The sequence below is a fragment of the Macaca thibetana genome, chromosome 2, assembly GCF_024542745.1.
Source record: "Macaca thibetana thibetana isolate TM-01 chromosome 2, ASM2454274v1, whole genome shotgun sequence".
NCBI lineage: Eukaryota > Metazoa > Chordata > Mammalia > Primates > Cercopithecidae > Macaca > Macaca thibetana.
Window position 1 is genome coordinate 94,904,712 of NC_065579.1, and position 26,828 is coordinate 94,931,539.

The following is a 26,828-nucleotide window of genomic DNA, read 5'->3' on the forward strand; positions in this document are numbered from 1 at the left end:
CAATTTTTCTCTGTGTTTGAATTTCCTATTCTTTAAGATGGAGATAGTAACAATAATAATAATATCTACTTTACGTTGTTATTGTGAGGGTTCAATGAGTTAGTACATGTAAAACACTTAGAGCCTGGTACATAATAATCACCTAATAAATGTATTGTTATTATTAATACCTGAGAGAAGAGGGATCTGTGTAACGTTTCACTTTGTCGCTAATTTTAAACATCTCTAATATCTAACATTTCTTCCACATTTTTTTCCGTTACATATGATTCAGACTTTCTACATTTGGGAGTTTAAAATTTTATTAAGAAATACTACTCAGTGCTCTTTAATTATACAAAGCAGCACTGAGAATGAAGAAATTCTTACAAACCCTGAGTACATTGCATGAGATCCAAAATCTGTAAATCATGTTTGATGATATGCTTTGTAGAAATTCTAGATATAATTTCGAAGAGATCAAGTGAATTAACATTCAAAGATGAACTCGATTATTATAAGCAGTCACAGCATCCCTGTTCCCTGCCATTAACAATATTTACAAGTAGAATACACATGCTATTCATATGTCTGTGGATACCTGCAGGTTTATTGGACTGAAAGATTTTGAGGCAACTATATCCCGATAAAACTTGGAGAAAACACACATTGAGGAGAAGATTTCCACAAGCATAGAGCTAATGCAGACAATTTGAAAAGGATTGACTTCATGCTGTCATGAAATTACAATTGCAATTGACTCTGGGGGAACACTTGAGTGGACCTGAGGGAAATGGCTTATGGGATAATCCCGGGGCCTTACGTGGATTGACTAGCCCCTTCTTGGTAGTGATGTCATTCCTTTCCTCTGTGCTACACACATTCATGTGCAAACATAAACACCTCCCACACTCCAACAGGAAGCACAGTTCCCCCAAGTGCAGCTGCTTAGGTTACCATAGCAACCCTTGTAGCCAAGTTCCCAGCTGAACAAGTTTCACAAGACACCAGAATGTTTTCTTGCACTGCTCTCCCAGAATTGGGCTGAGATGGATCCAAGAATGGCCTGCAATGAGGGCAGTGGGAAAGGCCCCGCCCCGCAAACACCAGACTGACATCAAGTGTGGCTACAGGGAAGGAAGACTGCCTATAAACTTGGAGTGACTTACCCGGGAAGGGTGAAATAAACATCCAGCCCCTCTCAGTACACTTGGCAAGACTCATGGTTCAAGGAGGTGAGGATGACTCTGTGCAGAACCACGGCTGCTAATACCCAAGTTCTGGCCTGCAGATAGGTGCTCACTCTCAGCCTTGTTGTTGGAGGGCTTGAGCTGAACATAAAACCCCCATCTGCTTCTAAAAAACAAAACAAAACAACCTAAACAAGCAACACAAAAAATCTCTAATAAAATTCATGGTCAAAACAGATGAATGTCCCTTATACTTTGTCTCAAGGTTGATTGCCAGTTGCCTGTTACTGATTTAAACCAACAGTCACCCCCTCAGTTCCCAGCACATTCATTCTGTGAATTGAACCCTGGGTATGGGGACTTGGCACAGGAACTAGAACAAGGTAAAGGAGTTCACTGTGAGATCATGCATTCCATGGCCTCCTTATACTCAGACCATGCTCAAAATCTATTTAGGCCTCTTTAGGGCTGGCCAATACCATCTAAAAAGCTATAGTCTTGTGATAAGGAAAGCTCTGTAAGCTTCACAAAGTCATTTCCCTCAACAGTATCTTATTTAAACCTAGTAACGAGTTTGCAAGAGTAGGGAAGGTTTTCTTCTATCTGCTTGATGGAGAAACTATACAGACTTTGGGATGAAGCCTTACGGGATGCTCTAATGGACAGAATTTTAGACACTACGGCAAAAAAGGAGACTTGTCATGTCTGCATCAAACCATGGAGGCACTTATTTGCCTACTACTCTTCCATCCTTCCTCAGCCTTAATTAAAAACCTAATTTCTCTATTACCATAACAATGAGTGAAACAACAACTGATTTGTTTCGCCAAATTAATTCTCTTTTTGGGAACCTGGGAAAACATTATTTATCAGAGCAGCAGGCAGAGATTTAAAAATGGAAACATTTTTCCAATATGTATGCCAAATTCAGAAAATAAAGGGTTGAATATTTCAAGGTTTGAAGGCATCTTGGAGATTTGTTCACTGCTATGTCCCCAGCACTTAGGACAACGCTGGCACATGGAAGACCTGTTGAATAGGTGAGTGAAATTAGTATCGCGAAGATCTCACTTTTCATGAGTTTTTGCTGTTGCTTACACAAAGTGCTGTATTTACAAGCCGGAGCAGGAAATTAATTTGTTTTGACATTCCATTATATGTTTCATGTATTATCTCCTATTGGCAATTAAGAAAGAACAGGCTTACTTTTTCATGTGCAGTCAAAATGAACAAACTCCTCTAAATCATTCTATTTGCCGGTGATGAAATGTTTCCAAAGAACTAAAAACATACGATATTTCCAATATAGGTTCTGAAGTCCCTCTTTTTTTCCTGAGGAAACATGACTGTATCATGTGATATAACCTTAGGAATAAACAGGCATGAGATGGTGAACTCACTAAATATTTTTAAACTTAAGGTAAATATTTTGATGGTTTGGAGGACTTCCCCACATACTCATTTTATCCTTTAAAGGATCCAGAAAATTTACCCCAACCTCCAAGTTTTACCCAGAGTGAGAGAGGTGAGAGAGGACTAGATACTTTTAACATCTCATAATTTCATCTTCATTTCTCATTTTTGCATATCTTAAGAGCTATTCTGAGGAATTATTGAATGGAAATGCAATAAAAATATATACCACCAATGAATAAAATTTTGCAACAAGGGAACCAACACCTACTCACTTTCTTTTATTAGTCAAAATCTCCAGAGAAAGAGTGATGGGGGTGGGGGTGGGGACCAGCTGCAAAGCCTACTTTTCTGTGTGTCATCTCTGATGGATAGATTCAGTAATTCTTATATTTTTGTGACTAGATCTTTCTGAGCTGGAAATTGCTGCAACCAGCTATGTTTGGGCCTTTGCTTCAGGCACTCTTAGGGTGTGATTTAGGAACTATTTTCAGTCCTAATGGGATAATTTAGCACCGGGTCCCCAAAACCACGTGACCTGCAGTTCTATGTTGAAGAATTAGAGACTTTCACAGCTGAGAGTTAAACAAAAACCCCTGAGATTATTTAATCCAGCAGTATCCAAACTTTTTTTTAAGCAGCAGAACCTGTTGTTAAAATGAAAGTTTATCTGCAATTAATAGCAGATAATGTTGGTGTTCTGTCCAGGGCCCATCAAATCCCCTTGCCATGGCTTAGGCGCACTTTTATTTTCAATGGGCAGCACTCGCGGTTGGGCTAGTAGAGCTCACTTTGCCCACACTAGTGGCAGGCTGGAAAGGTCTGGGAATTTACATCCCTCTGGAGTGGCCCTGAGCCAATGATTCATCAGTACAGGAAGATGAGAGCCCAGTTCTCTTGTCTCTGGGTCAGGAAAACTATGAGATGTAACTTACACTCCAGAGCTCCCCATGGGATCAGGCAGAGGCCACCCAAGAGGGACTTTGCCTTATAAGTCTCCCTGGGAGTATTTCCTTACTAAATGACTAGCACATACAATTCTTCATCTCAGGGTATCTTCTGGAGAGCCCAGCCTGAGACAGAAGCCTGACATGAAAGTGGAATGTGGGAGGGAAGTCTGTAGACCACTATTGTGTCTGACTTTCTTACTTCGTCCTTTCTCAATTTCTCACTTTCTCTCTTGATGAGAAAAATCAAGACCAGGGTGGTAGAGGAGACATTGGAGGGGAAAACTTAACATTATAAAGACTCAGGGTAGAATGGGCTCTTCCAAGCCCAGAAAAACACTTTATCATTCCAGGAAGTTTGTTCATGACAGCAGGTGCTGCCAACTCTGATGCTGTACCACTTCTGCCACCCTGGAGGTCAACTGTAGCTTCAGTTGATGGTTCCCGATACCCTGTTTATGCCCTGATGCCTTCTTATCTTGAGCCCCTGCACCTCTCTCCACCTGAAGGCTTTCTTGGCCACAGAAGTAACTTGCCAGCACATGGAGAGAGTAGGAGTTCTGAGAATTAACTCTTCCTAGATTAATCCTTAACCCTGATGGACGAATATCTCAGCCTCTTCCCCTCTTGGTGGGTCAGTTTTAAGGGATATGTTCTACACTGTCTCTCTGAGGATTCCTGGCAAGATTGAATTCCAGGTGCCTGCAGTGGTAACCTGCTCATTAGCCCATGCTTTCTAGACTTCCCTTCCTGCCTCATTTCCCTACTCTCTCATTATGCTTCCTTGGATAATCTTCCAAACCAAACTACCCTCCCCTGGTCTTTGCTCAGGGTCAGCTTTTGGCAGAAGCCAAAGCAAGACCTCGGGTTTGGAGTTGGCACAGTCCAAGACTGAAATCAAGGTCAAGGCCTAGGGACTTGGGCTTGCCCAGTGGGGAGGAGGGAGCCTGGTAATGGTTGTATTCTCAGTAAGCAAGGGCAGAAACCTAACTAGGGACCGGGTAGTCATGATTTTGATCAGAGAAGGTTGTATTTGGTTGACTTCAGAGCAGTAAGGCTAATTCCTGATACCATCAGCTCATGGGCTGGAGTTCCTAACATGCCTCTGCCTGGATCAGGGCTCAGTCTGGAGCTAGTGATGAGACCTGCAGGCCCCATGCTAAGCAGAGCTGTAAAGGCAGAAGAGAAAATGGGTGGCACCCATGCACACAAGAATGCAGGCTTTTCAAAAGGGTGGGCAACTGGATGGATAGCTTCTCCTGGATGAGAAGTGGAGGAGCACTGGAGCTAGGGCTGTGGAGTTTGAGATCAAGAGCAGATGATCTAAGGAGGCATTGTAAAGAGGCAGGGACACCTTCACCTGCTGAATTTGAATTGGGCTTTTTGTCCTTATTGAGGGCAAATCATCACATTCCTCTATGGGCTCTGGAAACCTTCTTCTGCACAGGTCAATATCAAACTATTTAACAACCAGTGAGACCAATCAAAAGGACTCTTGTGTGATTGGCCAGAAGGCCCTATAAGTGCGCCTTTGATGGGCACCAGTCCTACTCAAAAGTGCAGTGGGGTCAGTTTCTAAAGTAAGGTCCATTCACAGGTAGCGGAAGAATTTCGGTGGGTAAAGCTTTCTCAGTGCACAAGAAGACACCGTTTCTCTCCTCTGCAAATTATTGGCGTGATCGCAGGAACAAGCTCACATTATCTGGCTTTGTTGCCCTCTCTTTGAATCTCCACACTCAGACCCAGGAGAATGGAGCATGGGAGAAGGGAGGAGGAGGCTCTAACTGGGAACCTTCAGTGTTTCCATGTGCAAACTGTGAGATCCAGTTTCCTTAAATTTCTCCGTTTTCTCATTTGACGTGTGTGTGTGTGTGTGTCAAGACTAGGGCACGTGTCTAGATTGCAAAATTTAATTAAGCACTCCTTCTTGGATTTGCACAGACCTGGGAATGATTTGCACCCTAGATTCTCAGCTTGCCTTTCCCTAGTCCTGGCCCTGTGGGGGGTGTGTGTGTGTGTGTGTGTGTGTGTGTGTGTGTGAGAGAGAGAGAGAGAGAGAGAGAGAAAGAAAATGAGACAGAGAGAGTAATGGTGATGGGGCCTTCCTACTCTAACAAGAATACTTATTGCTATCATTTGTGGAGCATTTACTATGGGTCTGACACTGTCTGAAGTGTTTTCTTACATTATTTCCCTTAGGCCTCACAACAACCTTATTTGGTGGATATTATTCCTGTTTAACAGATATGAAAACTAAGGCTCAGCTAGAAAGAGATCTATTTGCTGCCAGATTCTGAGTTAGCCTCCAAAGCACACAGACCCATCGCACTTTGTTTCCACAAACCTCTACGGGTCTTACCCATCTGCCTCTCTTTAAGGAGAAGCAGAATGCCAAATTATCAACTAACATAACAGATCAATAAAGAGTGGATGATTTTATTTCAAAAGTATTCTCCAGTTTATGGAGCAATTCCCATAAGAAGGAGTTTTCCTTGTGAACTGAATTCAGAATCTGATGTGCAGTTCTGTTTCCATGGGACTTTATTTCTATCTCCCCTATCACTTATTTAAAGCAATGAGAATGATTTTTATATATGGACCTGTTTTGAGAAGTGTAGAATTTTTCACCATTTCTCCTCAAGTCTTCAAGCCTTCCTTCCATGCATTGGTTATAATCCCCATTTCACAGATGAGAGAAAGAGAGGCACAGAGAAAGGAAAGACTCAGACCAGTGAACGGGGGCAAATCTGGACCTAGAACACACAGACCCTACACACCTGCCTGAGCATCCATGGACTCTTCCTGGCTGCCTTCCCTAACCTAAGCCTTGAGGAAAAAGAAATTTCATGTGAAAAAGTTCCTGGAAAGTCTGCATGGTCAGCATGGAGAAGCTGCCTGTTTCTCTTAAACTCCTCAAGGAGTGACTTTTCTAGTGCTCAAAGGGCATTTGTTTCCAGCTCAGCTTCACACAGGCCTCCACCTATTCGCATGTCCAGAAAGCTATGAAAAAAGTCTGGGATGAAGCATGATTTTAGGCAGCTCATTGGTGCTTTCCATGCCAATCTGCCGGAGAAAGCAAGCCTTTAGGGGGCAACTGTGAGTCACCCAGGAATCTTGATGTATCTGTGCCTAGGAAAATCACGGAGCTCCAACTGGTGCCTGAAATTCTCATGTGGCTTTGAGAGCTACTCCCCATGATTGCACATGTGGTTATGGCTTTCCTCTATGGGCTGGTTTATGTTCTCACTGGTGTCCTGTACTCCAGGCAGCCATTGCTTTAGCCAGTGCTAAAAGAGCATGAGCTGCTTAGTACAAATTCTGCCTCTAACAAGCACACACCTTGCTCACAAAGGCTTGGGAGCACCCTCATTGAATAAGAAACTAGTTTTCAGTAGGGACAAATGTTGTAAACAATTGCACCTTCTCTCCTGTGAAATCTGTCTGCCCAAGCACCAGATAGGTCAAAGTAGGTGTCATTATTATTCTTACATAAGCTTTGTGATCAGCTGCAAATCAGGGGCACTCCACTGATTGGTAGACTGTGACTTTCATTAAGGCTTAATGTAATAAATGGCCATCTGTGGAAAGTCTTGGTATTTCATAGGATTACTCACAAAGACATGCTCCACAGACTTCATGTATTCTTATTTTGTGTCTATTTTTATATACTCTGCCTCATTCCACAGTGGAATTGAGTTAACATACAAAAGAAACACATACAATAAAATTGTAAAATATAGCTTAGAGTTAAAAATTCAGGTCTAAAGAATATAAGCAATCACCTCTTTTGCTTTTTCTCTTTCTTTCCTATTTTTGGGTCTCTAACAGTAAACTTAATTTTTTTTTTTGGACAATCAGGGTATAAATAAAATAGGCAGAAAGGCCAACAGGACCTGATAATAAGAAGTCAGGAATAGGAAGGAAAGAAATTCAAATACACAGGCTATCAGTGTCTCCATGTAAGTGCTGGAATCTTGCCTCAGTTCTGGCTCTGAACTTTATAACAGCCCAAGTAGAAAGGGAAAAAGAGTCAGTCATACATTTCTTATTATCAGAGAGAACATAATGTATTTCTGGTTTTTAGGAGGGTAAAGATTTTGGTACTTGACTCTAAAAGAAATTTCTTAGGTATAAGATTTCAGAGGTATCGTTCACTGCTGGGGTGGGCAGTAGCTTCCCAGAGCAATTCTTTGGAGGCCATTGGAGGATAAGGAGTGGGAACTGGGGACGAGATCAGCTCTCTGGAGACTGGTTTCATTCAAAGATGTCAGAAGCCCTGGGAAAATTCCAGCTTGCTTCCATAAATGTCTCTTGTTCTGGGGGGCCCTGGGTGGAGGTTGGGCAGCTCCAACTGGCTGTTGAAGGCTGTGTTCTCTGAGAAGGGCCTGGAGGGCAGGGTCATGCTTACGCATAAGAGTGGAGTTTCAGAAATGGAGGAGCGTTCTGGACCAGCATGGGCTGCTGTTTTCGTGTCCAAAACCAGAAATACCACAGGTACAAAAAAGAAGTGTCTGGATTTCAGGAACCGACACAGACGGTAGGAGAAAACCCTAGGACAGTGAAGGTGGTAGGGTCCCCGTGTGGGGTAACAGTGGCAGGGCTGGGACCACGGGTGGCTTTCCAGCAGTGCCCTTTTTCTCCCACATTTCCTGGGTGGAGGACTGCCCACTGGCTCCCTCTCCCACAGGGCAGGGAGGGATCCTGCCAGAGAGAGATTCTAGAGTGACAGCAAAGCAGTGGACTGTAACATGACAGGTGGTTTAGCCCGTCTTACTCCCTCAACCCAGCCCTGAGAGTCATCCATTTCAGCAGAAGGTGGTCCACTCTGGGTGGTAAGCCTGCCTGAGGGTTGAGCCCAGAGTGTGTTCTACAGACTCTACCCTGAAGAGGTGCCCTGGAGGAGCATTGGTGAGTGTTCTCCATTCCCAGCCAGGTGGCAGTCCTAGCTGTCAGCTGACAATCCCAAAGTGGGCAGGGTAGGTACTCTCAGGGCGACATCTGAGAGGAGTGTGTGTGCTATTAAGACACCCAACAAAAGGAGCAACTTGTGCAGGAGGAGCAGAAATAATGGAACAAATAGAATAATAATTTTTAAAAAACATCATAAATATCCTCAGGGAGATCAGGAAGTAGGAATAAGTAGTTATAAAGAAAACTATACCAGGCATGGTGGTTCACGCCTGTAATCCCAGCACTTTGGGAGGCTGAGGTGGGCGGATCACGAGGTCAGGAGATTGAGACCATCCTGGCTAACACGGTGAAACCTCGTCTCTACTAAAAATACAAAAAATTAGCCTGGTATGGTGGTGGGCACCTGTAGTCCCAGCTACTTGGGAGGCTGAGGTAGGAGAATGGCGTGAACCCAGGAGGCGGAGCTTGCAGTGAGCTGTGCTGGAGCCACTACACTCCAGCCTGGGTGACAAAGTGAGACTCTGTCTTAAAAAAAACAAAACAAAACAAAAAACTAATTGGAGGTAATAGAGACAAAAGTAGAATTGTTAAAATAGAGCACTCAATGGATGGGTTGAAGAACATAGGATATTTGCAGCAGCACAAATTGGTGAGACAGACATGTAGGTCATTCATCTTACAGAAGGTATCACAAAGGTGTGGAGACGGGAAAAGATGAGAGAAAACAATATGGAGTTTAGAATTAGAAGTGTTGACTTTTTTTTTTTTTTTTTTCCCCTAAAAGAGGGAAATGAGTCTATGGAGGGAAGAGAATACATATTTGAGGAATTAATGACTGGGGATTTCCCAGATTTAATGACATAATTGAGGCCTCTGATTAGATGGGTAGATGGTGCACCAATCAGGAGAGAATTACACACACACACCCTTAGACGTATTGTATTGACATTTAAACACATCAAAGACAGAGAAGTTTCCAGAGACAGAATGCAGATCCATGCAAAAGAGTTCATTTAAAATAGATATTAAACTTCTCAATGGCCACCTGGAAAGCAGGAAGACAATGGAGTGATCTCTCCAGTGTGGAAGGAAAATATCAGCACATCTAGAATATATACATTTATACATATATAAATTTATACATATACATTTATACATATATATGTATATATTCTAGATGTGTGTATATATATCTAGATATATGTAGATGTGTATATATAGATGTGTATATATATCCAGATGTGTATATATAGATGTATATCTCTCTATATAAACCATATATATATACCTAAATGGTCATTTAAATGTGGATAGAAAAAAAGGCATTCCCAGAGATAGAAAGTCACAGACACATGCTATGTAAAGTGCCTTCTTGAAAAAACCTGAGAAGGTATCTCCAGGAGGAAGCAAGGAGATGTGGGAGGAGTAAAGGTGAAGAAATAATCCAGTACAGTTTATGACTGCCTAGATAAGTAATGACCTAAGCACAAGTCCATAATATTGTGGACCTAAAATGCCAGACCACACCAACATTGCAGGGGTGTTGGTGTGGGCTGGAGAAGGGGGAGAGTGGGAGAGATCAGAGGGAAGTAGGAGAAGGTTAAGTTGCTGTCTTATTCCAATGGAAGACATACATATGGACATGTATGTCCACGGAGTGCTCATGAATTGCAGCCTCAGGCACCAACTATTATGGACTGCTTGTGTCTCCTCCGAATTCATATGTTGACATCCTAACCCCCAATGTAATGGTTTTAGGAGGCTCGGCTGTTGGGGCTATTAAGTCATGAAGGTAGAGCCCTTAGGAATAAAATTAGTTCCCTTTTCCCCAGAAAAGACATGAGAGCTTGCTCTCCCTCTCTGCTCTCTGCCATGACAATATACAATGAGAAGATGGCCTTTTGCAAACCAAGAAGTAGGTCAGACACCAGATCTGCTGACACCTTGGTCTTGGACTTCCTAGCCTCAAAAACTGTGAGAAATAAATGGTTGTTGTTTAATCCACCCAGTCTATAGTAATTTGTTATAGCAGCCCAAACGGGCTAAGACACCAGCCGTAACAAGCATCATTACTCTCTTCCTCCTCCTCAACAACAATGGCTCTGAATCATGCTCCTTAAATAAGGAAGACTCCAGGACAAATCCATGGATTCCCCGGAACTGGGGCTGGGAAAGTCTCTTTTGTGACTGATCAGATTACGACGCTCTTATTAGGTGAGGGCGGGTCACTCCCTGCCTATCCTTGTTTGCAGCCATTCCCAGGAAGCTTAGAGCTTAGCCGTCTGGCTGAATGCAGTCCCTCAGCTTGGCTTCATTTTTCGAGGGTCATTTTTTCTCTCCATCCTCACTCCATCCTTACTCCCTCTCTGCCCAGCCCTTCTCTTCTACTTATCCCTGGACTTCATTTGTAAAAGTTGTTTTTTGACACACTCTTGAAGACTGTTTATATGAGGCAGGGCTATATTGGAATCTGTGTCCATAATAAAGTGGTTAGAGACTGGGTTCTGGAATCTCACAGGTATTGGCTGTGTGATCTCAGACAAGTTCGCCCCCTTCTCAGTGCTCCAGTTTCTGTGTCTGTAAAAGGAGGATGCAAATAAGCCTCATATCAGGGGGTTGAGGGACCGAGATCATGCCAGGAAAGGGCTTGGCATAGTGCCTGGAACACGTTAGGTGCCCAATAAATGTTCATTCAGGGGCCAATACCATATCCTTTTTCTGTCTTGTCTTTTGTTTTTCCCTGGGATGACAAAACAATTTTAAAATATGCACCAGTGACCATATAGAAGTCTTGCTGTTGGGTCTTTCTCTGCAAGATGGAAAGTCATCTTCTCCATATCGTAGAGAAAAAAAATACACATATACACATATATGTATGTGTGTGTGGTTGCGTATATACACACACATATACACATACATTTTACATATGTGTGTCTGTGTATATAGAAAGAGGGAGAGCTGGGGAGAAAGAGACAGAGCTGAGAGCTTGTGATAGTTGGCTGAAGTTGATACTTTGGCTTAGAGCCATCCACACATTCAATTTGCAATTAAAATTGTTGCTACACATGAACCCACTAGATAGCATCTCGTTTTCCCAGCAAGGGCATCTTATTTTCATGCTAGTGGGTGCTTTATAAGGGACATCCTTTCCAGTCCCCCAAGCCTGTCCACCTCTCACTAACGTGATGCTGACTCTAGGCCACCTTCTCTGCTTCTCAAAGCATCCCCTTTATCATTCTATGATGAGGAATAACTTTGAACTTTGAAAAAGGAACATTAAACAACCTGTTTTAACTTCCTTCTGGCTTCACAGGGCTGTAGTCCCCATCCGTTGTGGTCCCCACCCCCGCCACTGCTGGACGTGGACCTCCTGGCAGGACCCAGATCTGGCCCTGCTTCTGAGGCTCACAGTCCCCACCACACACCACCTCCTCTCCAACCTCTAGGGGCATGAAAGCTGGTCCTAGGCTGGCCAAATGTGAGCACTGAGGCCCTTTGGAGAAGCTCCCATTGTGGTAGGGGCAGCAGAGATGAATAGAGATGCAAGCTAAAAGGTGAGAGGGGAGGCACATGAGGCTTTGAAGGCAAAGGACTGCCTGCCCAGCAAATGTTCCCTCTCTACCTGCCAAGTGGAATTTGCTCAAACATATGGAGGCTACATTTGGCTGCACAGCAGGCTTCCTGGCCAGAAACTCCTGGAGAGGGGAGCCAGACTTGCCTCCAAATTGTACCAGTGTGGCGACTGCCTCTCTGCTTGAATGTGCTGCAGGCATTTCACGACCCAACATGTGCAAACCTGAGCTGCTCCCTCCTCTCATCCTCCCCAGCCTTGTAGATGCTTCCCAGCACAGCTGATGGTTAGCTCCTCTGGGCGCAGGGTCTAACTGGAACGGGAATCCAGCTGTTCTTGAGAGAAGTACCATAACCAGACTGTTGTGATTTCAGGGAAGCCAGGTATTATATTCCAACACCCAGAACAGTGCCTAGCAGGCAGCAGGGGCTCCATAATATAAGTTGAGTGAATGGGGAGGGCTTTACAGAAAGCAGGATCTCTCTTATGTTCTCAGCAAGTCTCTTCTGGGTAGAGGCCTGAGGTAATTGATGTTTGCATTTCCCTGGCAATGATGGCTGGGGTTCTCCCCTCTCCTAGCTACTGTGAGGGGCTGAAATGACTCATAGCAGCCCCCTTTTTCTAGAGAATTACCCTCGGGCCACCTCACCTGGGAGGTATGCACACTGTCATCTACGGCAGCCCACAGAGACCAACTTACTGATATTAAAGGGCTACAAAGCCCTTAATTGACTCTGTGGTGGGATTTATGTTCCAAAGACCCCTTAGGCTCAAGCCACGGCTAGATTTATTGAGACCAGATGTGTTTGGCCCCTTCCCTTTCTGTCCTGCTTCTCTCCTTCCCGTGCACCTGAATCCCCCTCTCTATCTCTGCTTCCTGCAAAACCCACTGGAGACATCCCCCCAGGAGACTCCTGCTCTTACTCTGAGCTCAGAACTACTGAATTGGGAAGGAACTTTAGATACCAAACTCCTTTAGTTGGAATGCAAGGAAACTGAGGCCCATGGCTGGGGAAAGGCATGTGGTTGGCTAGGAGTACAGCCCGTGCTGTGTTTAGTCTGGCAACTGCTCAAGAGCTCAGGGCATGAGAGTTCCCACTCTAGCCCATAAACTTATATGCTGTGGTACTTGGGGGAATTCCCTCACTCCTTGATCTGGCCTCATCCTCTTCCTCACCCCTCAGGGTTGCCAGGGCTGGGAAGTTCCATCCTCTGTACCAAGACAGCTAGAGGAACTCTGTTCACAGCAAGGAGACACTGTCCCTGTCCTGCCTCTGCCTGCAGGAAGGATCCTGTCCACCCTGACAAGGCTGTTGGTGTTTCTTTGACAACCTTGAGGAAGAGGTCAGGTCCACCCCTGGGTGACTGCCCTGGTGGTCCACGCTTGGGAATAGGGCACATCTTGGAGCATGCTACCTTTCTTTTTTTCATTATTAACATTGAAATTCTAAGTATTTCTGTTTATAATTATGTCCACAGTGGACTCCTTTCAAGTGTGATCCTTTTGGTGGCTGATATGGTTTGGCTGTGTCTCCACTCAAATCTCATTTTGAATTGTAGTTCCCTTACTCCCCACATGTCATGAGAGGAATCCAGTGGGAGGCAGTTGACTCATAAGGGTGATTACTCCCATGCTGCTGTTCTTGTGATAGTGAGTAAGTTCTCAAGAGATCTGATGGTTTTTTTTTTTTTTTTTTTTTTTTTTTTTTTTTTTTTGACGGAGTCTCACTCTATCACCCAGTCTGGAGTGCAGTGGCATGGTCTTGGCTCACTGCAAGTTCCGCCTCCTCAGTTCATGCCATTCTCCTGCCTCAGCCTCCCAAATAGCCAGGTCTATAGGCGCCCACCACCATGCCTGGCTATTTTTTAATATTTTTGGTAAAGACGGGGTTTCACCGTGTTAGCCAGAATGGTCTCAATCTCCTGACCTTGTGATCCGCCCACCTCAGCCTCCCAAAGTGCTGGGATTACAGGTGTGAGCCACCATACCTGGCCAAGATCTGATGGTTTTACAAGGGGCTTTTCCACCTTTTGCTTGGCACTTCTCCTTGCTGCCATCATGTGAAGAAGGATGTGTTTGCTTCCCCTTCTACCATGATTTTAAGTTTCCTGAGGCTTCTCCAGCCATGCTCAACTGTGAGTCAATTAAACCTCCTTACTTTATAAATTACTGAGTCTCAGGTATGTCCTTATTAGCAGTGTGAGAATGAACTAATACAGTGGCCCTGACTGACTGAGATGCTGTGGGCCCAGAAAGTTTTTAGGGAAGAACCTAAAGGAGGCTGATCTGGGTTATGTTATGGCCCCAACAAAAGATATATGGAATTTGTAAACTTGGTACCTCTAAATGTGACCATATTTGGAACTAGGATCTTTGTAGGATGTAATTAAGATGTAAATTAGGATGAGGTCCTACTAGAGTGGGGCAGGTCCTTAATTCAACATGACTAGGGTCCTTATAAAAGAGGAGAAGAGAGACATGCAGGGAGAGAGCCCCATGTGACAAGAGAGGCAGAGGCTGGAATGACACAGCTGCAAAGTATAGAGGTGCCAAGCATTGGCCGCCACCACCAGAAGCTAGGAAAGGATTCTACCCAGTGTCTCAGAGGGAGCACAGCCCAGCTGACATCTTGATCTCAGGCTTTGAGCCCACAGAACAGTGAGAAAATTGATGGCTTTGACATATTTAATTTGTGGTATTTTGTTACAGCTGCCCTAGGAAATTAATAAAGGGTTGTTTCTGGAACCCCAGGTTACCACATACTCTATTATCTTTTGGGGAGTGGAGCACCTGAATGGGAACCAGTAGGAGAACACCAGTTAGCCTTTGGTTCCACTTTGGACTCCTAGCACCCATGGGGAAGTCACAGTTTTCAGAACAAGAACCCAAGAATGAATGTTCTTGCTTCTCTCCATGGAAATGTTCTTGGGGATTGTTGTGAGGGAAAGGGGCTGTGGAGCAGAGCAGGGAGGAGAGTGCTGCCTGCGAATCAAGTTGTCTGAGTTCTAATATAGGTTCTGCTACCAATAGCCAGGGCCTTTGGGTGAAACCCTTCATTCCCTAGACTGTTCTCAGTTGTAAAATGGGGAGTTGGGTCAAACATGTCCATTTGACTTGCTTTCTCTGGGATACCAGTGAGTTTGGTGATGGACTCTGAACCTGGTATCATAACATTTCCAAGCCCCACATTTTCCAGTTTGTCTTAAAGGACTTGTCCTGCCCTGCTCATCTTCTTGGGACCTATAGGTGAGGAAAGACAAATGGTTCCCAAGAAGTTTTGAGTTCAGATTCTGAGTAGCCAGTGTTTCCCTCCCTATACTCAGTTCTGCTCTAAACTTCAGCTCCTTTCATAACCAGCCTCTCCACCTGCATTTGTGCCTCAATGGAAGGTTCCCATGAGGATCCTAAAAGGATTTCAGCCCTTCATTTTTAACTTTCCTGTCTTTTTAAGCCTGGTGAAGCTGTTGGCTTATCAAGCTGTTCCATGAGTTCTATATAAAGATCTATAGAAAAACTGTCCCTATCAGGCTTATTAAAATGTTTTTAACCAAAAGACATAGAATGGCTGAATTGATTGAAAAATAGATCTATTGATCTGTTGCCTACAAAAACACACTTCACCTATAAACACACACTTAGACTGAAAATAAAGGGATGGAAAAAGATATTCCATGCCAATAGAAACCAAAAAAGGGCAGGAGTAGCTATACTCACATCAGACAAAACAGATTTCAAGACAAAAATCACAGGAAGAGCCAAAAAACATCTCTATATAATGATAAAGGGGCCCATTCAGAAAGAGGAAATAGCAATTGTAAATATATAGACACCCAACACTGGAGCACTCAGATATATAAAACAAATGTCATTAGAGCTAAAGAGAGAGATTGACTCCAATACAATAAGAACTGAAGACTTCAACACCCCATTTTCAGCATTGGACAGATCATCCAGATAGAAAACTGATAAAGAAACATCAGACTTAATCTGCACCATAGAACATCTTCTATAGTGCAGATAATATGTTACAGAACATATTAAATGATGGTGGAATACACATCTTTTCCTCAGCACATGGATCATTCTCAAGGGCAGATCATGTGTTAGGTCACAAAACAAGTCTTGAAACATTTTAAAAAATTGAAATAATATCAAGTATCTTCCTGATAATAATGGAATAAAATGAGAAATAAAATGCAAGAGAAATTTTTGAAACTACATAAATACATGGAAATTAAACAATATACTCCTGAATGATCAGTGGGTCAATGAAGCAATTAAGAAGGAAACTGAAAAATTTCTCAAAGCAGATAATAAAGGAAACACAATATACCAAAAGCCTATAAGATAGAGCAAAAGCAGTACTGAGAGGGAAGTTTATAGCTATGTGCCTACATCAAAAAAGAAGAAAAACTTCAAATAAACAACCTAATGATGCATTTTAAAGAACTAGGAAAGCAAGAGCAAACCAAACCCCAAACTAGTAGAAGAAAAGAAATATTAAAGATCAGAACAGAAATAAGCGAAATTGAAATGAAGAAAACAGTACAAAAGATTAATGAAACAAAGGTGGATTTTTGGAAAGTCAGACAAAATTGACAAACCTTTAGCCAGACGATGAGAAGAAGAGAGAAGATACAAATAAATGAAATGAGAGATGAAAAAGGAGGCATTACAACTGAAACCATATGATCAACTATATGCCAATAAGTTGGAAAATTTACACCAAATGGACGAATTCCTAGACACATGTAATCTACCAAGATGGAACCATGAAGAAATCCAAAACCTGAACAGTTCAATAACAAGTAAGGAGATTGAAGCCATAATTCAAAATCTCCCAGTAAGAAAAGCCAATGGCTTCACTACTGAATTCTACCATTTAGAGAACAGATAATACCAATCCTACTCAAACGATTCCAACAAATAGAGGGGGAGAGAATGCTTCCAAACTCATTCTTTAAGGCCAGTATTGCCCTAATAGCAAAATCAGACAAAGGCACATTAAAAAAACAAAAACAAAAACAAAAAAAAAAAAAAAAAAACAAAACTGTGGGCCAAATATCTCTAATGAATATTGATACAAAAATCCTCAACAAAATACTAGCAAAACGAATTCAATAATACATTAAAAACATCATTCATCATGACCAAGTGAGATTTATCCCTGGGATGCAAGAATGGTACGACATACACAAAGCAGTCAATGTAATACATCACATCAACAGAATGGAAGACAAAAACTATATGATCATGTCAATTAATACTGAAAAAGCATTTGATAAAATTCAATATTGCTTCATGATAAAAACCCTCAAAAAACTGGGTATAGAAGGAACATACCTCAGCATAATAAAAGCCATATATGATAATACAGAGCTAGTATTACACTGAATGGGGAAAAACTGAAAGCTTTTCCTCTAAGATCTGGAACACAACAAAGGATGCCCACTTTCACCACTGTTATTCAACATAGCAATGGAAGCCCTAGCTAGAGCAATTAGACAAGAGAAAGAAATAAAGGGCATCCAAATTGGAAAGGAAGAAGTCAAATTATCCTTGTTTGCAGATGATATGATCTTACATTTGGAAGAACCTTACTCCACAAAATTCTTACTCCACAAAGAACTGATAAACACATTCAGTAAAGCTGTGTCATACAACATCAACACATAAAAATCAGTAGCATTTCTATATGCCAAGAGCAAAGAATCTGAAAAAAATTTAAAAAGTAATCCCATTTACAATAGTCACAAATACAGTTACATATCTAGCAATTAACTTAACCAAAGAAATGAAAGATCTCTATAATGAAAACTATAAAACACTGAGAAAGAAATTGAAGAGGACACCAAAAATATGGAAAAATAGATCATGTTCATGGATTGGAAGAATCAATATTGTTAAAACGTCCATAACTACCCAAAGCAATCTATAGATTTAATGTAATTCCTATCAAAATACCAATGACATTCTTCACAGAAATAGAAAAACAATCCTAACATTTATATGAAACCTCAAAAGACCCAAAATGGCAAAAATTATCCTAAGCAAAAAGAACAAAACTGGAGGAATCACATTACCTGACTTCAAATTATACTACAGAGCTACAGTAACCAAAACAGCATGGTACTGGCATAAAAGAAGACATATGGACCATATGAACAGAATAGACAACCCAGAAACAAATCCACATGCTTATAGTGAACTCATTTTCAACAAAGGTAGCAAGAACATATACTGGGGAACATATGGATATCCATATGCAGAAGAATGAAACTAGATCCCGTATGTCTCACCATATACAGAAGTCAAATCAATATTGGCAGATGACTTATACCTAATGCTTCAAACTATGAAACTACTACAGGAAAACATTGGGGGAAACTCTCTAGAACATTGGTCTGTGCAAAAATTTCTTGAGCAATACCCCATAAGCACAGGCAATCAAAGCAAAAATGGACAAATGGGATCACATCAAGTTTAAAAGCTTTTGCACTGCAAAGGATACAATCAACAAAGTGAAGAGACAACCCACAGAATAGGAGAAAATATTTGCAAACTACCCATCTGACAAGGGATTAGTAACCAGAGTATATAAGGAGGTCAAACAACTCTACAAGAAAAAAACTCTAATAATGCGATAAAAAATGAACAAAAGATTCAAATAGATACTTCAAATGGCAAACAGGCCCATGAAAAGGTGCTCAACATCATTGATCATCAGAGAAATGCAAATCAAAACTACAATGAGATATCATGTTACCCCAGTTAAAATGGCTTGTATCCAAAAGACAACTGCTACAGAGGATGTAGAGAAAAGGGAACTCTCACATACTGTTGGTGGGAATGTAAATTAGTACCACCACTATGTAGAAATGGAGCTACCATATGACTCAGCAATCCCACTGCTGGCTATATAACTAAAAGAAAGTAAATCATTATATCAAAGAGATATCTGCACTCCCATATTTGTTGCAGCACTACTCACAATAGCCAAGATTTTGAAACAACCTAAGAGTCCATCAACAGATGAATGGGTAAAGAAAATGTCATATTCCTACACAGTGGAGTACTATTCAGCCATAAAAAAGAATGTGATTCTGTTATTTGCAACAACATGGATGTAACTGGAGATCATTATGTTAAGTGAAATAAGCCAGGCACAAAAAGACAAACATTGCATATTTTCACTTATTTGTAGGACCTAAAAATCAAAACAATTGAACTTATGGAGAGTAGAAGGATGGTTACTAGAGGTTGGAAAGAGTAGAGGTGTGGTGGGGCATGGGGAGGTGGGGATGGTTAATGGACACAAAAATTAGAAAGAATAAGTAAGACCTAGTATTTGATAGCACAACAAAGTGACCATAGTCCAATAATAACTTAATTGAACAATTAAAAATATCTAAAAGAATATAATTAGACTGTTTGCTGCACAAAGGATAAGCGCTTGAGGTGAAGGATACCTCATTCTCCATGATGTGATTATTATTCATTGCACGCTTGTATCAAAACATCTCATGTACCCCATAAATATATCCACCTAGTGTGTACCAACAAAAATTAAAATATAAAATTAAAACATTAAAAAAATTTTAAACTTTACCAAAGTTACTTTAAAAATATTACTCAGTACAACTAATGAAGTAATACAAAGTAACACATATATAGAGAAAAAAGTTTAACCATTTCCACCTGCTTGCCTCTCCATTCCTCCCTTCTCTGACAATGTGACTTCCTTATTCATACTTCAAATTAACTATTAAGTATTGTAGAGATTGCTGAAGACTTCTCAGTATCCATTCTGACTCTTCATCTTAGTTTAACAAGCCCCATATTTTTAGCTGGTACATTGCTTCCCAAATAAAAGACTACATTTCCTAGCTTCCTTTGCAATATCATATGGTCATCTTTCTAAGTTCTGGCCAATGAAATGTAAGTGGAATTGTCACATGGGACTTCTCAGAGCCCTCCTTTAAAAGCGAGCCTTTCTTTCTAACAACTTTTCCTCCTTCTTGCTTCCTTGAATGTCAATATGATGGCTGGACTCTAGCAACCATCTTGGACCCTGAGGAAAATAGCCAGGCCATGAGGATGAGGGCTATATCATGGCACTTTGCAGTGGTGACCCGGAAGAAGCCCTGTCCCTGGTGACTTTGCAGAGCCACTATACTGGACTGCCTGGCTCTAGGCTTCTTTGTCATATGGAGAAATGAGCTTCTATCTTGTTTGTATCACCTGTTGTTCTAGTCTCTGTTGCTTATGATCGAACCTAATTCTACTTGATAGCAAATATTGGCAATCTTGGTGTTTCCTTTCACATATTTCTACAGGCCAAACAAACATGTACAAACACATATACATATATGTAAAATTTTTTATGTCCATTGTTTAAAAATGGAGTCAATAAATGTGTCTGCTTCTAGCTTTTCTCTTTTGATAACGCATTGTAGATATTGAAGTATTACTCAAGTGATCCAGAAAGAAAAAATAAGCAAAACTTGAAACAACTTGAAAGCCATCAATAGGTGACTGAATAAATTATGAGTCATCCGTACTATAGAATATGCCAACATTTAAAAGAATCAGTTGTGTCTACATTTATTGATCTTTTAAAGCTTATCTCCCTTGATAAAACATTTTTTGATCAATAAGGTTCTAAAGGACCCACGAGGTTTCACTTTTACCCCCATCTCAGGAAGCTCAAAGCTCCTGATTAAAGCAACTCTCTTCCTTAGTAAATGAAACAATGATCCTCTTTGTCCACATAATACCCAATATCTTTCTTATCTTTATTGCAGTCTTCCCAAACTACCATGTGTGTTTTTATTGTAAGTTCTTTTGAGTCTTTTGTGGGAGCAAGTGGAACACAAACAATACATTAACCAGTAATTCAGGCATTTAGTTTCCCACTGAAACTCTCCAAATCAATTGGAAAGATCAACTGCAAATTTGGGTGGATGGAGATATCTTTTCACTCTTGTTCTAAGAAAGTGAATTGGTTCACAACCCTGGACACTCTACCCTGGACTCATCTGTTCATGAGATGAACAGTTTAAGAAAAGGATAAAGAATTTTGACTCTTGGATATGGAGTCACAATACCACAGAGTGGTGGTTCTCATTGGGAGGGTGGGATGCCTATGCATCAGGGGCATGTAGGAGTCCCTGCCCTGCCTGCATAAAATTCTCGTTTGTGTCCCAGCTCTTATCTTGCAGAGAACCACTGCTGTAGCATGCTTTCCAGATGCCAAAAAAACAAGCCAAGGGCTTTTAGCCTGCCTCTTCATTCACTCCTTCCATTCCATCCCTTCTTTATCCTCAGGCTTCTCCTGAAATTTCTCTAAAGAACCAGAAGCAGTTACTGTCCTCAGAGAGTTCTAGAACCAGAGCAGGAGGTTCTTAGCTTGAATTATCAAACCCATCCATCTATGTGGATCAGATTAACCAAATGCTTGCTGGGTCTCTAGATTGGTGAGGCTCAGTGGTTAGTGGAACACCCAGGCTTCTGCACTGGCTAAGCCTCTCTTACTGACTCTGGACACTCTTCCCAATCTTGAGGATATTGGGTTAGAAGATACATTCTTGCTGCTTCCTTGGAAAGCTGAAGCTTTGATCAGGTCCTAAAAGAATATGCAAAGGCTGATAAGAAAGAAAAACACATGTAATCATCCCCAGTAAAGATGTTTTAATTAAAAAATTATTTTTATGAAAAGAGATGTGTTTGGTCCCTGGAAAGAAGAGAACTTAATTGATAGATCTGTCTAATGGAGGAAAAGAAGAGCTTGAAGAAGACGAAAAGGATTTTAGTGGGTTGATAGGGTATGACAAATGCTTGATTAACTGAGTTGAGGGTTTCCAGAGATCTAAAATCAGCAGCTGCTATCTTGACATGTGACTCAGAATAAACCACTTTCCTGGTGGGTCTCACTTTGCCCAAAAATACGATAAGAGGATCTCTTGGGACTCTTGGCTTGAATACTGTTGGGCTGTGAGTAAGCTGGACTCATTTGAAAACTGTGAGCAGAGTTCTCAGGTCTGTAAGCCAAGCCACTTCTGTTTCTCTTTGGGCTATAAAGTACAGATAATTCTACCAACCTTGACACAAATGCCCAGCTGCCCCTAGTTCAGTTCCACAGAGAAAAGTCTTGCAGGACAGGTTGAGTTTGTGGGTGGGCATGGGGTAGAAGGTATCATCCCTTCTCTATCAATGACTTGGGTGATACTTCTGGCAACAAAACAGACAGGTAAATGCTCCTAATTTGGTGTGATGTGAAATATGTCTGGGTATGGTGGGACCTCAGAGGGGATGCTGAGGATATATGTGCTGCCTCAGGGGAGATGGACCAGATCATGAAGGGCTGTGCCAACAATGGACAGAAGGGGTTTTTTGTTGAGGGAGGCAGGAAGAGAAAGCAGTAGCAGGTTCACGACTGGGGCTCTTTGTTGCATATGACAGAAATAGACTCTGAGTGATATGACCAGGAAAAGAAATTCACTGAAAGAATATTGGGTAGCTGACAGGATCCCTGAGAGCTCTAGAGACTCAGGCTTGGCGTTGTATGTGGATAGATGGTGGCTTCACTGAGAGAACCACAGTCACTATTGTGCCACAGAAATAGGTGTGTAATGGGGAATGCCCCTGCTACTGTGAATGGGCCACTGGCTTCTGAATTCTGCGTTCACACCACCCCCACCATCATCAAAAGAAATTTTCCTCTGTTTCTGCTTCTTTGGGTGGCCAACTTCCAACTGAAAGTCTACAGATTGTGGGTGTGAGTGAGTGACCAAGCCCTGACCACCTGCTTGTGCCCTACCTGCACGGCTTATTGGCTTCTATTGTGAGAAATAAAGTGGTGGAGAAGACCCTAAACATAGGACAATGAGCTTGGAACACTCAGAAGCTTTCTTCCCCCACAAAAGAGAAAAGCAGCATATAGTTATTAAACATGTTAAATTAAGTTAACATGAACTTAGAAGATCTTTCAAGGTTTAGAGGAAAAAAAAAGTGGAAGAGACTAAAGGTCAAGTTACAAAGAAGGGAAAAAGTGATATTGAGGGTCCTCAAGTTTCCATACATTAGTGACTCCTTAGTTCGGATTTAAAATCAGAGCTTGGATATAAAAATGTGATCAAACCTGGTGTCCACCAGTGTTCCATATGATTAGGGTGACACATGTTTTGAAAGGAAGTATGACCTGGGGTGCATTCCTGTTTGAAATGTTAGGGAATTAACAAGGGTGACCTGGCACATGGACCTATCATCACAAAACTTGGGAGACCCAAGAGAGCTTGGCAGCAGGTCAGGTGTCAGGCAAGGAACTTTCAGCCACTTTCATGGGACAGGAGGAACGAAGTAACTTCCCATCCAAGTGGCAACCAATCACATGCTTATAAACAGATAGCACTTTTATGAGAAGCATGACCCCAACCTATACCTTTCTCCTAACCTTCTGATAGTGTGGGAAGGTCTTCAGGCACTGTGCTCAGGTCTCTTAAAAAGAACCACACATATGTGTATGTGCTTGTACACACCCACACACATACAGCCAGGTCTACCAAGGTGGCCAGGTCTACTTTGGGACAAGGGAAACACAAAGATGGCAGGTTAGGTCACAGGATGACCTTGAAGGGCTGGACTCATGACCTTGGACTCCCTACTCACTCTCTGGATTTCTGAGACAGAGAAAGAGGACCTCCAACAAAGAAGACATCCGGTCCTGCCCAGGAGAACATGGATTGGATTCAGAAAGGTGCTATATGTGAGTGAATCTTGAAAGAGGAGAGGATATTGCTACTTGAGGGAGCAGGAGAGATGGTGGACCACATTGGGGGATGGGCATGGAAAAACTCCAAGTCCTCTGCCCTTCTCTTACAGTGATGTTCAGTGAAGGTCTGGGCCTTCCAGTTATTCATTGAAATAATGAATTCCTGCTCCTCTGATGGCTCTTCATGCCATGATTTGAAGACAAGTTAAGCAATAAAAGGTATTTATGGCAGTATGAGATTTTATACTCAGAGTTGTAAGGGAAATCTTAAAAATGGAAGAGGTTGTTACGAGTGAGTCAAGCATGGTGACGGTGTGGCCCTTCCAGAGATAAGGACTGCACCAAGAGAATTAACAGATGCAGAACCTTAATCCTGGGATTTTCTGCCATTTCTCTGAATGGTGACATAGCACTGGGACTCAAATTGTGGAATGTCCCCACCGGAAGAGGCACCTGAGAGGCACAGCAGGAGTGGAGGTCTTGAGGGGTGGGGGTCAGGATTTTACCTAAGGTTACACAGCTAGCTGTGGCAAGAGCAGGGTATCATGTGAACACAAATATGCTAGACCCAATTCTTCCAGATACAAGACACAGAATGTCTTGAGGAAACAAGGTTATTTGTGGCTTACGTGCCTGAAAAGTCTAAGGGTAGGCACCGCTATCGGGGACGATTGGATCAAGGCACTTGAAAAATGTCCCTAAGAAGCTGCCTCTCCCCCCGCCTTGGCTCCGCTGCCTTTCAGATTGCCTTCATTCTCAGGCAGGCTGTCTCTCATGGTGACCCCTGGAAACTTCACATGCTCATCCTCACAGCTCCAGGTTTAGCATAAACAAAGTGTCTCTTTCCTGGTTGACTCAGCAGAAGTCCCAGGATAAACTCTGATTGGATGACTTGGGTCATGTGCTCATCTCTGAGTTAGTCATTGGACTGGAGTTATGAAATATGCTGATTTGGCTGGGATCAGGTGGGCCTCACTGTCTCAAACCTTTGGGATTAAGAAGGGGGAGACGTGAGATTTCCAAGGAAAATTTGGGAACTGTTTCTGACAAAAGGGCTTCTGGCTACTTGGAAGATAAACCCATAGATGCCCACTACATTAGTTTATCTGCATGTAAGCCTCATGTATTTCCTCTACATCAGCTGCCCTTTCCAGTACCCTGGGAAAGCCCAGGTTTGATTTTTATGACCAGGTGCCAAGAAAGCTCAACCAGTGGTGCTCAACAAGCAGTCAGTGGTCATTGCTAGGCTGTTCAGGGAAAGGTGGGAGGTAGGAGAACAATTAAGTCTGCCCTAATGCATCATCCTACCCCAAATGAAGAGCTTAAGCAGCTTATTGTTTTAACTGCATAACTCATTAAAATAAAATGCATAGTTTTATAGCCCTCCTTGATTGAGACTACGTGGCTCATTAATGTTTGATACACCTGCCAAGGACTCAGAGGAAGGCAGTGAGCCTGGTGCTGGGGGCCAGCGGGCTGAGAGCCCCACCCAGGATGTCTACCCTAGCGAGCCTGAGGGCAGTGGAGCACACTGCTTGGCACTCTGGAGGCAACACTTGCCTGAGCAAAGTAGCACCTTGCAGGGAAAGAGTGGGCAGGGGCAACAAATGTGAACATTGGTGCTTTCTCAAACCTCTGCTTTCTCAGAGCTCTGGCTAGGGCTGAACGTTTTCACAGGCTGTGGCTGAATATGATAACTTGGATTTAGCTGTCAGGCTGCAAGGCTTTTGTGGACAGAAAGTTGAGATTTTCAAGACAGATATGACCTTGGAAATCTTCTAGCTGGGGTCCTAGAGTGGGTAAGAGATTTGCTTGAGGTCACACAACCATGAGTACAAGAGCAGCTGGAACACTAGTGCTTTTTTTTTTTTTTTTTTTTTGTCTCTATGGTTTAGGGTTCTTTCTGCCTCCCTAACTAGGGTATTATGATTTGGGGCCACAGAGATACACTGTTCCTTCAGGTGGTGTGGCCCCCACACTCTCTGTTCTCTGACACCCGGTGGCTCCTTACAGCGGTGCCTGTTACTCAGCCTGAGTGCTACCTCTGGCTGCAGGGCTATGCGTGGTGAGTAGGCAAGGCACCAAGGAGTTAAACATCCCAGGAGCAGCCTTCAGTCAATGACAGATGAGAAGTGACAGATGAATATGCAACTCTTTACCTCTAGGCAGGACCACTCTGAGGCATGTGCTTCACTGTTACTCTCAAAAGTACGGTCCCAGGGCCAGCAGCATCAGCATCACCCGAGAACCTGAAAGAAATGCAGATTTGCAGGGCCCACTCACTTCAGACCTACTCATCAGAAACTCTGAGGGTGGGGCCCAGCAGTCAGTTTCAATATCCCTTCCAGGTGATTTTGATGCACGCATGAGTTTGAGGATCAACCCTTTACAGTCTCCAGCGCTTCCTCAAAGCCCTGTTTGCTCTGTGATAACCTGCTTATTAATGTACCCTGCTTGTTCTGTCTGCTTCTCTTACTTTCCTAGTTTTTGACTGGTGATTTCTGAGATCATTTCCCGAATAAACAACTTGCCCTCAAATCCTTGTTCCCCTGTTTCTGCAGCAACCTGAATAGTACCAAGGGCTCCAAACACATCTGAGGTTTCTTTTTCTTTATAGCCACAGCTGGTCCTAGAAGCAATGTAGGTTGATGCAAAGCCCTTGATAGGTCATACCATCTTGGGCCAGTAATTTAACCTCATTGAGCTAAAGTTTTCTAACTGAGAGCCTAAATTTTGGTGACTGAAGGCCTAAGAATCAAAAGATGTGGGTGAGTGGAGTTCAGTCTTCTTTTCTAGTACACTCAGTATTTAGGGACTAAATGATGCCTCCTGAAGGACGGCAGATCTCCTTTCCTAATACATTTCTGCTGCAAGAATTTTCCCAGAGGCCATGAAAACTCTGGGAGAAAGGGACTGGGATGCTGGTCACTCACTTGACATCGAGTTTCAAAGGTAAATCAAATTATAGGAAAGTAGTTACAAGAGAGGGCAGCAGCCTCCCTGAGGGCTTAGTACATTTGTTTCAGTAAACCGCATTCCCTTGAGG

General features: G+C 42.4%; 1 long non-coding RNA gene across 1 annotated transcript in view; it reads left to right on the forward strand.

Annotated features, from left to right (window-relative positions):
- The first annotated feature begins 2,108 nt into the window (after positions 1-2,108).
- The window catches only part of LOC126948553 (uncharacterized), a 96,102-nt gene continuing 71,382 nt past the window's right edge, over positions 2,109-26,828 (forward strand). Inside the window, exon 1 of the long non-coding RNA XR_007723485.1 lies at positions 2,109-2,209. This is a non-coding gene — a long non-coding RNA (uncharacterized LOC126948553). The remainder of the gene's footprint in view (positions 2,210-26,828) is intronic.